This window comes from Garra rufa, chromosome 1 (genome assembly GCF_049309525.1).
Source record: "Garra rufa chromosome 1, GarRuf1.0, whole genome shotgun sequence".
Lineage (NCBI taxonomy): Eukaryota > Metazoa > Chordata > Actinopteri > Cypriniformes > Cyprinidae > Garra > Garra rufa.
The window spans coordinates 85,504,859-85,515,987 of NC_133361.1; positions in this window are offsets into that span (position 1 = coordinate 85,504,859).

The window sequence follows — 11,129 nt, forward strand, 5'->3', positions numbered from 1 at the left end:
GAAATGTTCTCTCTTTAACAGTTTAAACGACTATTTCTCCCTCTGTGTGACTCTGTCTCAAACTGCGCTCTCTTTCAGTCTGACGCGCTCTCTCTCATCTGCGCATGCACACACTCTTAAAGGGGACAGCGCGTGGCTGAGTCACAGCAAACATAAGAGCAAATCACCAAGGGAATTAATCAAATATCAGGCTATTCCTGCCCCGGTTACATTAAATTTGCAGTCTGTTCATGAATAAAACCTATTTTGCAACACAGAGAAACATATCTGAACGTGTTAGAAGTGTTTTGCATGATTTTTGAAGTTAGACCCTGAAATGTCAGAAAACAGCGTTTCAGCGCAGAACAAAGTTGGTTCAGGCAATGCAAGCTGAATCTCTGTCCCACTTTAAATTTATACTCTGTGCATGAATAAAACCTATTTTGCAACACAGAGAAAAATATCTGAAGGTGTTAGAAGTGTTTTGCATGATTTTTGAAGTTAGACCCTGAAATGTCAGAAAACAGCTTTTCAGCACAGAACAAAGTTGGTTCAGGCAATGCAAGCTGAATCTCGGTCCCACTTTAACTTTGCAGTCTGTGCATGAATAAAACCTATTTTGCAACACAGAGAAACATATCTGAAGGTGTTAGAAGTGTTTTGCATGATTTTTGAAGTTAGACCCTGAAATGTCAGAAAACAGCGTTTCAGCGCAGAACAAAGTTGGTTCAGGCAATGCAAGCTGAATCTCTGTCCCACTTTAAATTTACACTCTGTGCATGAATAAAAGCTATTTTGCAACACAGAGAAACATATCTGAAGGTGTTAGAAGTGTTTTGCATGATTTTTGAAGTTAGATCCTGAAATGTCAGAAAACAGCGTTTCAGTGCAGAACAAAGTTGGTTCAGGCAATGCAAGCTGAATCTCTGTCCCACTTTAAATTTACACTCTGTGCATGAATAAAAGCTATTTTGCAACACAGAGAAACATATCTGAAGGTGTTAGAAGTGTTTTGCATGATTTTTGAAGTTAGATCCTGAAATGTCAGAAAACAGCGTTTCAGCGCAGAACAAAGTTGGTTCAGGCAATGCAAGCTGAATCTCGGTCCCACTTTAACTTTACACTCTGTGCAAGAATAAAAGCTATTTTGCAACACAGAGAAACATTTCTGAAGGTGTTAGAAGTGTTTTGCATGATTTTTGAAGTTAGACCCTGAAATGTCAGAAAACAGCGTTTCAGCGCAGAACAAAGTTGGTTCAGGCAATGCAAGCTGAATCTCTGTCCCACTTTAAATTTGCAGTCTGTGCATGAATAAAACCTATTTTGCAACACAGAGAAACATATCTGAAGGTGTTAGAAGTGTTTTGCATGATTTTTGAAGTTAGACCCTGAAATGTCAGAAAACAGCGTTTCAGCGCAGAACAAAGTTGGTTCAGGCAATGCAAGCTGAATCTCTGTCCCACTTTAAATTTGCAGTCTGTTCATGAATAAAACCTATTTTGCAACACAGAGAAACATATCTGATCGTGTTAGAAGTGTTTTGCATGATTTTTGAAGTTAGACCCTGAAATGTCAGAAAACAGCGTTTCAGCGCAGAACAAAGTTGGTTCAGGCAATGCAAGCTGAATCTCTGTCCCACTTTAAATTTACACTCTGTGCATGAATAAAACCTATTTTGCAACACAGAGAAACATATCTGAAGGTGTTAGAAGTGTTTTGCATGATTTTTGAAGTTAGACCCTGAAATGTCAGAAAACAGCTTTTCAGCGCAGAACAAAGTTGGTTCAGGCAATGCAAGCTGAATCTCGGTCCCACTTTAACTTTGCAGTCTGTGCATGAATAAAAGCTATTTTGCAACACAGAGAAACATATCTGAAGGTGTTAGAAGTGTTTTGCATGATTTTTGAAGTTAGACCCTGAAATGTCAGAAAACAGCGTTTCAGCGCAGAACAAAGTTGGTTCAGGCAATGCAAGCTGAATCTCTGTCCCACTTTAAATTTGCAGTCTGTGCATGAATAAAACCTATTTTGCAACACAGAGAAACATATCTGAAGGTGTTAGAAGTGTTTTGCATGATTTTTGAAGTTAGACCCTGAAATGTCAGAAAACAGCTTTTCAGCGCAGAACAAAGTTGGTTCAGGCAATGCAAGCTGAATCTCGGTCCCACTTTAACTTTGCAGTCTGTGCATGAATAAAACCTATTTTGCAACACAGAGAAACATATCTGAAGGTGTTAGAAGTGTTTTGCATGATTTTTGAAGTTAGACCCTGAAATGTCAGAAAACAGCGTTTCAGCGCAGAACAAAGTTGGTTCAGGCAATGCAAGCTGAATCTCTGTCCCACTTTAAATTTACACTCTGTGCATGAATAAAAGCTATTTTGCAACACAGAGAAACATATCTGAAGGTGTTAGAAGTGTTTTGCATGATTTTTGAAGTTAGACCCTGAAATGTCAGAAAACAGCTTTTCAGCGCAGAACAAAGTTGGTTCAGGCAATGCAAGCTGAATCTCTGTCCCACTTTAAATTTACACTCTGTGCATGAATAAAAGCTATTTTGCAACACAGAGAAACATATCTGAAGGTGTTAGAAGTGTTTTGCATGATTTTTGAAGTTAGACCCTGAAATGTCAGAAAACAGCGTTTCAGCGCAGAACAAAGTTGGTTCAGGCAATGCAAGCTGAATCTCTGTCCCACTTTAAATTTGCAGTCTGTGCATGAATAAAACCTATTTTGCAACACAGAGAAACATATCTGAAGGTGTTAGAAGTGTTTTGCATGATTTTTGAAGTTATACCCTGAAATGTCAGAAAACAGCGTTTCAGCGCAGAACAAAGTTGGTTCAGGCAATGCAAGCTGAATCTCTGTCCCACTTTAAATTTACACTCTGTGCATGAATAAAACCTATTTTGCACCACAGAGAAACATATCTGAAGGTGTTAGAAGTGTTTTGCATGATTTTTGAAGTTAGACCCTGAAATGTCAGAAAACAGCTTTTCAGCGCAGAACAAAGTTGGTTCAGGCAATGCAAGCTGAATCTCGGTCCCACTTTAACTTTGCAGTCTGTGCATGAATAAAACCTATTTTGCAACACAGAGAAACATATCTGAAGGTGTTAGAAGTGTTTTGCATGATTTTTGAAGTTAGACCCTGAAATGTCAGAAAACAGCGTTTCAGCGCAGAACAAAGTTGGTTCAGGCAATGCAAGCTGAATCTCGGTCCCACTTTAACTTTGCAGTCTGTGCATGAATAAAACCTATTTTGCAACACAGAGAAACATATCTGAAGGTGTTAGAAGTGTTTTGCATGATTTTTGAAGTTAGACCCTGAAATGTCAGAAAACAGCGTTTCAGCGCAGAACAAAGTTGGTTCAGGCAATGCAAGCTGAATCTCTGTCCCACTTTAAATTTACACTCTGTGCATGAATAAAAGCTATTTTGCAACACAGAGAAACATATCTGAAGGTGTTAGAAGTGTTTTGCATGATTTCTGAAGTTAGACCCTGAAATGTCAGAAAACAGCTTTTCAGCGCAGAACAAAGTTGGTTCAGGCAATGCAAGCTGAATCTCTGTCCCACTTTAAATTTACACTCTGTGCATGAATAAAAGCTATTTTGCAACACAGAGAAACATATCTGAAGGTGTTAGAAGTGTTTTGCATGATTTTTGAAGTTAGACCCTGAAATGTCAGAAAACAGCGTTTCAGCGCAGAACAAAGTTGGTTCAGGCAATGCAAGCTGAATCTCTGTCCCACTTTAAATTTGCAGTCTGTGCATGAATAAAACCTATTTTGCAACACAGAGAAACATATCTGAAGGTGTTAGAAGTGTTTTGCATGATTTTTGAAGTTATACCCTGAAATGTCAGAAAACAGCGTTTCAGCGCAGAACAAAGTTGGTTCAGGCAATGCAAGCTGAATCTCTGTCCCACTTTAAATTTACACTCTGTGCATGAATAAAACCTATTTTGCACCACAGAGAAACATATCTGAAGGTGTTAGAAGTGTTTTGCATGATTTTTGAAGTTAGACCCTGAAATGTCAGAAAACAGCTTTTCAGCGCAGAACAAAGTTGGTTCAGGCAATGCAAGCTGAATCTCGGTCCCACTTTAACTTTGCAGTCTGTGCATGAATAAAACCTATTTTGCAACACAGAGAAACATATCTGAAGGTGTTAGAAGTGTTTTGCATGATTTTTGAAGTTAGACCCTGAAATGTCAGAAAACAGCGTTTCAGCGCAGAACAAAGTTGGTTCAGGCAATGCAAGCTGAATCTCTGTCCCACTTTAAATTTACACTCTGTGCATGAATAAAAGCTATTTTGCAACACAGAGAAACATATCTGAAGGTGTTAGAAGTGTTTTGCATGATTTTTGAAGTTAGACCCTGAAATGTCAGAAAACGGCGTTTCAGCGCAGAACAAAGTTGGTTCAGGCAATGCAAGCTGAATCTCTGTCCCACTTTAAATTTGCAGTCTGTGCATGAATAAAACCTATTTTGCAACACAGAGAAACATATCTGAAGGTGTTAGAAGTGTTTTGCATGATTTTTGAAGTTAGACCCTGAAATGTCAGAAAACAGCTTTTCAGCGCAGAACAAAGTTGGTTCAGGCAATGCAAGCTGAATCTCTGTCCCACTTTAAATTTGCAGTCTGTGCATGAATAAAAGCTATTTTGCAACACAGAGAAACGTATCTGAAGGTGTTAGAAGTGTTTTGCATGATTTTTGAAGTTAGACCCTGAAATATCAGAAAACAGCTTTTCAGCGCAGAACAAAGTTGGTTCAGGCAATGCAAGCTGAATCTCTGTCCCACTTTAAATTTGCAGTCTGTGCATGAATAAAACCTATTTTGCAACACAGAGAAACATATCTGAAGGTGTTAGAAGTGTTTTGCATGATTTTTGAAGTTAGACCCTGAAATGTCAGAAAACAGCGTTTCAGCGCAGAACAAAGTTGGTTCAGGCAATGCAAGCTGAATCTCTGTCCCACTTTAAATTTGCAGTCTGTGCATGAATAAAACCTATTTTGCAACACAGAGAAACATATCTGAAGGTGTTAGAAGTGTTTTGCATGATTTTTGAAGTTATACCCTGAAATGTCAGAAAACAGCGTTTCAGCGCAGAACAAAGTTGGTTCAGGCAATGCAAGCTGAATCTCTGTCCCACTTTAAATTTGCAGTCTGTGCATGAATAAAACCTATTTTGCACCACAGAGAAACATATCTGAAGGTGTTAGAAGTGTTTTGCATGATTTTTGAAGTTAGACCCTGAAATGTCAGAAAACAGCTTTTCAGCGCAGAACAAAGTTGGTTCAGGCAATGCAAGCTGAATCTCGGTCCCACTTTAACTTTGCAGTCTGTGCATGAATAAAACCTATTTTGCAACACAGAGAAACATATCTGAAGGTGTTAGAAGTGTTTTGCATGATTTTTGAAGTTAGACCCTGAAATGTCAGAAAACAGCGTTTCAGCGCAGAACAAAGTTGGTTCAGGCAATGCAAGCTGAATCTCGGTCCCACTTTAACTTTGCAGTCTGTGCATGAATAAAACCTATTTTGCAACACAGAGAAACATATCTGAAGGTGTTAGAAGTGTTTTGCATGATTTTTGAAGTTAGACCCTGAAATGTCAGAAAACAGCGTTTCAGCGCAGAACAAAGTTGGTTCAGGCAATGCAAGCTGAATCTCTGTCCCACTTTAAATTTACACTCTATGCATGAATAAAACCTATTTTGCAACACAGAGAAACATATCTGAAGGTGTTAGAAGTGTTTTGCATGATTTTTGAAGTTAGACCCTGAAATGTCAGAAAACAGCTTTTCAGCGCAGAACAAAGTTGGTTCAGGCAATGCAAGCTGAATCTCTGTCCCACTTTAAATTTGCAGTCTGTGCATGAATAAAACCTATTTTGCCACACAGAGAAACATATCTGAAGGTGTTAGAAGTGTTTTGCATGATTTTTGAAGTTATACCCTGAAATGTCAGAAAACAGCGTTTCAGCGCAGAACAAAGTTGGTTCAGGCAATGCAAGCTGAATCTCTGTCCCACTTTAAATTTACACTCTGTTCATGAATAAAACCTATTTTGCAACACAGAGAAACATATCTGAAGGTTTTAGAAGTGTTTTGCATGATTTTTGAAGTTAGATCCTGAAATGTCAGAAAACAGCTTTTCAGCGCAGAACAAAGTTGGTTCAGGCAATGCAAGCTGAATCTCGGTCCCACTTTAACTTTGCAGTCTGTGCATGAATAAAACCTATTTTGCAACACAGAGAAACATATCTGAAGGTGTTAGAAGTGTTTTGCATGATTTTTGAAGTTAGACCCTGAAATGTCAGAAAACAGCGTTTCAGCGCAGAACAAAGTTGGTTCAGGCAATGCAAGCTGAATCTCTGTCCCACTTTAAATTTACACTCTATGCATGAATAAAACCTATTTTGCAACACAGAGAAACATATCTGAAAGTGTTAGAAGTGTTTTGCATGATTTTTGAAGTTAGACCCTGAAATGTCAGAAAACAGCGTTTCAGCGCAGAACAAAGTTGGTTCAGGCAATGCAAGCTGAATCTCTGTCCCACTTTAAATTTGCAGTCTGTTCATGAATAAAACCTATTTTGCAACACAGAGAAACATATCTGAAGGTGTTAGAAGTGTTTTGCATGATTTTTGAAGTTAGACCCTGAAATGTCAGAAAACAGCTTTTCAGCGCAGAACAAAGTTGGTTCAGGCAATGCAAGCTGAATCTCGGTCCCACTTTAACTTTGCAGTCTGTGCATGAATAAAAGCTATTTTGCAACACAGAGAAACATATCTGAAGGTGTTAGAAGTGTTTTGCATGATTTTTGAAGTTAGACCCTGAAATATCAGAAAACAGCTTTTCAGCGCAGAACAAAGTTGGTTCTGGCAATGCAAGCTGAATCTCTGTCCCACTTTAAATTTGCAGTCTGTGCATGAATAAAACCTATTTTGCAACACAGAGAAACATATCTGAAGGTGTTAGAAGTGTTTTGCATGATTTTTGAAGTTAGACCCTGAAATGTCAGAAAACAGCGTTTCAGCGCAGAACAAAGTTGGTTCAGGCAATGCAAGCTGAATATCTGTCCCACTTTAAATTTGCAGTCTGTGCATGAATAAAACCTATTATTTTGCAACACAGAGAAACATATCTGAAGGTGTTAGAAGTGTTTTGCATGATTTTTGAAGTTAGACCCTGAAATGTCAGAAAACAGCGTTTCAGCGCAGAACAAAGTTGGTTCAGGCAATGCAAGCTGAATCTCTGTCCCACTTTAAATTTACACTCTGTGCATGAATAAAAGGTATTTTGTAACACAGAGAAACATATCTGAAGGTGTTAGAAGTGTTTTGCATGATTTTTGAAGTTAGACCCTGAAATGTCAGAAAACAGCTTTTCAGCGCAGAACAAAGTTGGTTCAGGCAATGCAAGCTGAATCTCTGTCCCACTTTAAATTTGCAGTCTGTGCATAAATAAAACCTATTTTGCAACACAGAGAAACATATCTGAAGGTGTTAGAAGTGTTTTGCATGATTTTTGAAGTTAGACCCTGAAATGTCAGAAAACAGCGTTTCAGCGCAGAACAAAGTTGGTTCAGGCAATGCAAGCTGAATCTCTGTCCCACTTTAAATTTGCAGTCTGTTCATGAATAAAACCTATTTTGCAACACAGAGAAACATATCTGAACGTGTTAGAAGTGTTTTGCATGATTTTTGAAGTTAGACCCTGAAATGTCAGAAAACAGCGTTTCAGCGCAGAACAAAGTTGGTTCAGGCAATGCAAGCTGAATCTCTGTCCCACTTTAAATTTACACTCTATGCATGAATAAAACCTATTTTGCAACACAGAGAAACATATCTGAAGGTGTTAGAAGTGTTTTGCATGATTTTTGAAGTTAGACCCTGAAATGTCAGAAAACAGCTTTTCAGCGCAGAACAAAGTTGGTTCAGGCAATGCAAGCTGAATCTCTGTCCCACTTTAACTTTGCAGTCTGTGCATGAATAAATCCTATTTTGCAACACAGAGAAACATATCTGAAGGTGTTAGAAGTGTTTTGCATGATTTTTGAAGTTAGACCCTGAAATGTCAGAAAACAGCGTTTCAGCGCAGAACAAAGTTGGTTCAGGCAATGCAAGCTGAATCTCTGTCCCACTTTAAATTTGCAGTCTGTGCATGAATAAAAGCTATTTTGCAACACAGAGAAACGTATCTGAAGGTGTTAGAAGTGTTTTGCATGATTTTTGAAGTTAGACCCTGAAATATCAGAAAACAGCTTTTCAGCGCAGAACAAAGTTGGTTCTGGCAATGCAAGCTGAATCTCTGTCCCACTTTAAATTTGCAGTCTGTGCATGAATAAAACCTATTTTGTAACACAGAGAAACATATCTGAAGGTGTTAGAAGTGTTTTGCATGATTTTTGAAGTTAGACCCTGAAATGTCAGAAAACAGCGTTTCAGCGCAGAACAAAGTTGGTTCAGGCAATGCAAGCTGAATCTCTGTCCCACTTTAAATTTGTAGTCTGTGCATGAATAAAACCTATTTTGCAACACAGAGAAACATATCTGAAGGTGTTAGAAGTGTTTTGCATGATTTTTGAAGTTATACCCTGAAATGTCAGAAAACAGCGTTTCAGCGCAGAACAAAGTTGGTTCAGGCAATGCAAGCTGAATCTCTGTCCCACTTTAAATTTACACTCTGTTCATGAATAAAACCTATTTTGCAACACAGAGAAACATATCTGAAGGTTTTAGAAGTGTTTTGCATGATTTTTGAAGTTAGACCCTGAAATGTCAGAAAACAGCTTTTCAGCGCAGAACAAAGTTGGTTCAGGCAATGCAAGCTGAATCTCGGTCCCACTTTAACTTTGCAGTCTGTGCATGAATAAAACCTATTTTGCAACACAGAGAAACATATCTGAAGGTGTTAGAAGTGTTTTGCATGATTTTTGAAGTTAGACCCTGAAATGTCAGAAAACAGCGTTTCAGCGCAGAACAAAGTTGGTTCAGGCAATGCAAGCTGAATCTCTGTCCCACTTTAAATTTACACTCTATGCATGAATAAAACCTATTTTGCAACACAGAGAAACATATCTGAAAGTGTTAGAAGTGTTTTGCATGATTTTTGAAGTTAGACCCTGAAATGTCAGAAAACAGCGTTTCAGCGCAGAACAAAGTTGGTTCAGGCAATGCAAGCTGAATCTCTGTCCCACTTTAAATTTGCAGTCTGTGCATGAATAAAACCTATTTTGCAACACAGAGAAACATATCTGAAGGTGTTAGAAGTGTTTTGCATGATTTTTGAAGTTAGACCCTGAAATGTCAGAAAACAGCGTTTCAGCGCAGAACAAAGTTGGTTCAGGCAATGCAAGCTGAATCTCTGTCCCACTTTAAATTTACACTCTGTGCATGAATAAAACCTATTTTGCACCACAGAGAAACATATCTGAAGGTGTTAGAAGTGTTTTGCATGATTTTTGAAGTTAGACCCTGAAATGTCAGAAAACAGCTTTTCAGCGCAGAACAAAGTTGGTTCAGGCAATGCAAGCTGAATCTCGGTCCCACTTTAACTTTGCAGTCTGTGCATGAATAAAACCTATTTTGCAACACAGAGAAACATATCTGAAGGCGTTAGAAGTGTTTTGCATGATTTTTGAAGTTAGACCCTGAAATGTCAGAAAACAGCGTTTCAGCGCAGAACAAAGTTGGTTCAGGCAATGCAAGCTGAATCTCTGTCCCACTTTAAATTTACACTCTGTGCATGAATAAAAGCTATTTTGCAACACAGAGAAACATATCTGAAGGTGTTAGAAGTGTTTTGCATGATTTTTGAAGTTAGACCCTGAAATGTCAGAAAACAGCTTTTCAGCGCAGAACAAAGTTGGTTCAGGCAATGCAAGCTGAATCTCGGTCCCACTTTAACTTTGCAGTCTGTGCATGAAGAAAACCTATTTTGCAACACAGAGAAACATATCTGAAGGTGTTAGAAGTGTTTTGCATGATTTTTGAAGTTAGACCCTGAAATGTCAGAAAACAGCGTTTCAGCGCAGAACAAAGTTGGTTCAGGCAATGCAAGCTGAATCTCTGTCCCACTTTAATGTGGCCGTTTAAACGTTATGTCAGGAAATAAGACACAGCCATAACATCTAAAGAAAACGGGTTCTTTTATTCCTGACTGAGCCTCAAATGAGACGCAGCGTTAATGTATATTTCTGTTCAGGAGCAACAGCAGTTTTAGAAAAACATTCAAATTAATAAGTGAAATTGGCATAGCAAAACAAACTATCAAACTGACTCCAATGAGTGCAGAAAACAAAGTAATAAGAGTCTTACAAAACAAACCAAATAAAAGGTGATTTTCACACTGCTAATCTCAGAAACAAATAAAATGAGTGCCAAAAACAACGGTAGTGGCCTGTATGTGCCTAATGAAAGAAATAAAACAGCATACATGAGAAATCTGCACATTTCACCACATTGAATACATTACAATTCACAGTTTGACCCCTTCTGTTCAAATCAGACAAATAGTATACACTTAAAGGTACACATATTCTTTACAACTTATACATTAAACACTTTAGGAGAATAAAATGATCAAAACTCACTCTTATTGAGACTTTGAAGCACACAGAAAAAGCTCACGCAGCTGGTGCACGTTAGCCTGACAAGCCAGACCCACATAAATGTAGGGTCTGGGCACTCTCCATAGACAGAGCTCAACCAGAGGGATGGGATAAACGGTTGTCTTTCAAACTCCCTCTCCACGCAATAGGATAGCGCTACAACCAATCAGAGCAACGAAGAAGGTGACGTACTACGTAGTCAGAGCGACGGAAAAGCGAGTTCCTTGCATGTGTGTTGTGGAAAAGCTTAACTTCAAGTCTTTCAGAGTGGCGGCCAAAGTCGATTCGAAAGAAATTTGTTCGCTAGCGGCAGCCATCGCTCTATCTTTCACGCGTAATTCACGGAACCACCGGAGAATGTCTGACGCCTGTTTCACACATACTCCGTCTACAGTGCGTCTGCAGTCCGTGCGCGTTATGTATGCGGTGCAAAAGCAACACGGACTCGTTTTGCTTTCACACAGCGTCCGTAACTGATCCGCGGCTCTTTACCACAAACACAACATTTATCCGTTATTTTGATTTAA